Source organism: Hakea prostrata, unplaced genomic scaffold (assembly GCF_041222555.1).
Source record: "Hakea prostrata isolate BN-2017 unplaced genomic scaffold, UWA_Hpros_2 contig_242, whole genome shotgun sequence".
NCBI lineage: Eukaryota > Viridiplantae > Streptophyta > Magnoliopsida > Proteales > Proteaceae > Hakea > Hakea prostrata.
In genome coordinates this window covers 36,467-40,641 of record NW_028291361.1, presented here as the reverse complement: position 1 = coordinate 40,641, position 4,175 = coordinate 36,467, and the positions used below count along the sequence as shown (strand labels likewise).

The 4,175-nt window shown below is 33.3% G+C and overlaps 1 pseudogene; it reads left to right on the top strand.

The window, feature by feature from the left end:
- Positions 1-227: 227 nt before the first annotated feature.
- LOC148998616 (putative LRR receptor-like serine/threonine-protein kinase At1g53440) lies at positions 228-3,236 on the top strand (annotated as a pseudogene).
- Positions 3,237-4,175: the final 939 nt, after the last annotated feature.

The following is a 4,175-nucleotide window of genomic DNA, read 5'->3' as shown; positions in this document are numbered from 1 at the left end:
TTCATTCTCATACCTCTGGACGTAAACACTCACATGCTTATGATCTAGATCGTATTCCAATTATTCATTCCTTAACTCTGTGCCTCTAGCAGAGCCATTTGTGATTAAGTTCATCGACTGACTTAGCCTTCGGAGGTGGACTCCCGACCCCAGTGGTCGGGCCACATCTGACGCTTTTTGTTTTACAGGTCATCATCCAGGAGATCTAAGGGCTGAGCAAAAAGTGGATGCATCGCTCGCTAAGATATTATGGCCACTGCTTACAAAGTGGTAGTTATATAGTGCGTCTCCACTTTGCTTAAATAACCTTTACAAAAGACCAGACATTCAGTAGCCTTGGTAGGCGTATATTTGATGTATCAATCCAAGTGAGTGATTGACAATTGCCATATTTGGTATTTTGTTTATATTGTCACTTAGTTTCTCTTAAGAAACTATGCTCTTGTTCCATTACTTTTTTCCCCTTAACATGTTTCTTGAATGTATGTTCCAGTAAACTTTCTAGCTAATTTTTGAAGAACATTGATAATCAATTTTTTCCCTTTTTACACAATGTCTCCAACATTCTTTTGCTTTCTTACAGGGAGAAATATGTTTGAAGGATTTTAATATTGCACAAGAAGCTAATGGGTCTGGAAAGAGCGTCATTAAGGAATTTAACGATGTTACTGTCAACGGAAATACTTTGGAGATCCACCTCTTCTAGTCTGGAAGAGGGACTATTGCAATTCCCGAAGGAGGAGTCTATAGACCCCTAATATCAGCTATTTCAGTGATGCCAAGTACCACACCTATCCACTTTCTATTTTCCCCTTTCTTCACACTTCTTATTGTGATACTGCAACTTGTTTGATTGTGTAGATTTTGACTCTGGACTTTCAATTGGAGTAATCAACAGTATTGTTGTTGCTTCATGTGTCCTCATAGCATTGATTTTACTAACTCTTTGGGTGAAAGGTTGCTTGGGAAGGAAGGATCTTGATGACAAAGGTTGGACAAATGGATCATCCATGTGTTTGTAATGCAATGCATTATTCTAACAGCATTCCTAGAATATGTTTCTTTTATAATTGATATGAAACTACATTTTAATTAGAAATCTTAGTTATTATTTAGGGTTAAAAAAAGTAATATGTTAGAAATAGATAGGGAAGAGGCCGGGAGCTAATGGGAAAGGAATAAAATAGACATGTAGGGGTTTTAGTATTAGTCAATTAACAAATTAAAGTAATTTATTTTGGAATAGTTTTAGTTTGAAACAAGGGTTATCGGTTGAGAGAACAACATCAAGCCACAAACATCAATAGTTAAGATGGTTATCACAAATTTAAGGGTTCATAAAAATATCCACTATTTTGTTGTGATATAAAGTGGTTGCATTCTACCCAGTGTTCACAAAATGACTAAAGACATTGAAATCCATTCTAATATTGTGTGGATGTAGTTATGTAGAAAATAAATGTGACTCCATTCATTTCCTTTGTCAAACAAGTGGGTGATATGTTTATCAAGCCTTTTATCTTGTCTCACCTTCTAGAAAGATTGATCCAAGCAGGGCATGGATGATCTATATGCTCCAATTTTAGGGAGAATGTTAGGCCATTAAGTGTGTCCCTCTAGTATTATTATCTTTGTAGTAATATGTTAGTTATCATCACAATTAAAGATTTTTTATGTGATAACTGTTTTTGTCTTTTCTTTAGTTTCTTTTCATCATGTAATTGGGAATTAGTGTTTTGTACTTTTAGTAGGTTCCTACTTACAGTCCACCTTCCCTTGGCTTGTAATTTTGTTTATAAATAAATGGCAGTCTAACCACAATAACTCCCACGTTGAGTATAGCATGATTTAGTAATTTCCCCTATCTTCTCTTCATTTTTCTTCTTCTTTTATTTTCTCTCTTTGTCTTCAAGTCTTTATTATTGATTGATTCTTGGTCTATGCTCTGATATTGTATCAGAATTTCTATATGCTCTCCTTTACTTCACATGTCTACTCTTTACTCTGTATTGATTTATTGGTTTGATCACTAGTTTTTATGCATCACACACATATCATATCTTCATATTGTTATCACATGTTCTCATCTACATGTGTGTTTTGTATATAGTATCTATGCAAAATGATTAAAGATGCTAGCTACATGACACATATCATTAACTAGATATATTATGTATCATTATAGTTTCATGTTTATAAGGAATATTACTAATTCTATTGAATGTAAAGCCATAGAGCTACAAACAGGTCACTTCAGTTTGAGACAGATTGTAGCTGCAATAGGGAATTTTGATGCTTCAAATAAGATAGGTGAAGGTGGGTTTGGGCCTATATATAAGGTATGTTAGTGTCCAAATCTTTGACTCAACCTCTCACTTGTCACAATCAATCTATATCTTATTTTGTTGGTTGAGGCTTTAAATTAATCAGCAGCAATGTGCCACAACACTTTGATGTTGTTAATTTGCTTTAGTCTTCAATAGGAAAGACGAAAGGTAGGATGTAAACGAAAAGTTTAATTAAGGTTGGGGAACAGAAAAGAAAAGAATATCAGTTTTATTTCAAATTTTACCTTGTCTATTTTGGTGAAATAGTGATTCAAATTTTCCTTGTTTTGTCATAGGGTATACTATCAGATGGTAAGGTAATTGCTGTCAAGCAGCTTTCTTCCAAGTCCAAGCAAGGGAACCGTGAATTTGTAAATGAAATAGGCATGATCTCTGCTTTACAACACCCAAATCTTGTGAAGCTTTATGGATGTTGTATTGAAGGAAACCAACTACTATTGATTTATGAGTATATGGAGAATAATAGCTTAGCCCGTGCACTATTTGGTAAATCCTATACTATCATTGTGGATATAAGTCTACTCTTTTAGTAAATGAATGATAGTCAATGACATTGTCTATAATAGGTTTGCAAAAGAATTTATGGCTAAATGATTTTTTGGATGAATTTATGGCTAAATGATGATAAGTCATGATATGCATTTAGGTTTTGAAGATCAAAGAATGTACCTAAATTGGCCAACGAGGCTCAATATTTGCTTGGGGATAGCACAAGGTTTGGCTTATCTTCATGAAGAATCAAGGCTGAAAATCGTCCATAGAGACATAAAAGCAACTAATGTGTTGCTTGATAAGGATCTTATTGCTAAGATTTCGGACTTTGGTTTGGCTAAACTTGATGAAGAGGAGAATACCCATATTAGCACTCGAATAGTTGGAACTATGTGAGTAGTTTCTTTCTTTCTTACTCTTCTTTTTCTGCATGTGAATATAATTTTCAGCTGACTCATGTCTTACCCTAAAAGCTGCCTATCCATTCATGCATTTTCTTATGTCAAGATGATAACATACATTTTTCTTTCACTAGTTTATGTTGATTATTTTGCTTAGTTTTTAGATAAATATGTATGATCCGGACTTCGTCTATTATGCATTGATATATCAGGTCGTTTCTAGCTAGTTTTATCGGATTGCTTGGTATGATTTCTATGTTGCATATAAGAATGACTATATGATATATCATTGTTGTTACATATCATTTTTTTTACAGCAAGCCTAAGCTTCCTCTTCAACACCTTGGATTGTCTAGTGACCATGACAATTATGCATGTGAGGGATTTCTTATTATTTTTCCGCCAAAATTTATGAGATCTACATTCCATTTTAAAAGTCTATACCATATTGAGCTATTTTGACCCAAAAAAAAAAAAAATTATGGATTAGGTCATGGAGATAGAAGGGCTTATGCACTTGGTCCATCCATTTAGATAGATCATAATTGGTGATCATTTTTTTTTACATTGTGTATCATATCAAATGAAAGCAAGAAAAAAGGAAACAAGCTGAAAACCTAGTCATTCTTGGATTAGTGCAAAATTCAAAATTTATCTAGCATAATTAGATCCAATTAATAGTGGAAATAAAAGTAACTCAAGTTAAACATGTGCTTTGCAAATACGAATGTGAAATTATAGTACTAGCTAATCAAAATCTAAATAACTAGAAAAGAAGAACTACGACATAAAACATGGTTGCAATCAAAGCCTTCAAAATTGATTAGCGAAAATATGAAAGTTAAATTTTGAAACAAACCCAAATTAACTTCATTCTAGTGAATACTTTGAAGGAAAAATAACAATAAATGGTCAAATGACCCTATGAGCTAAT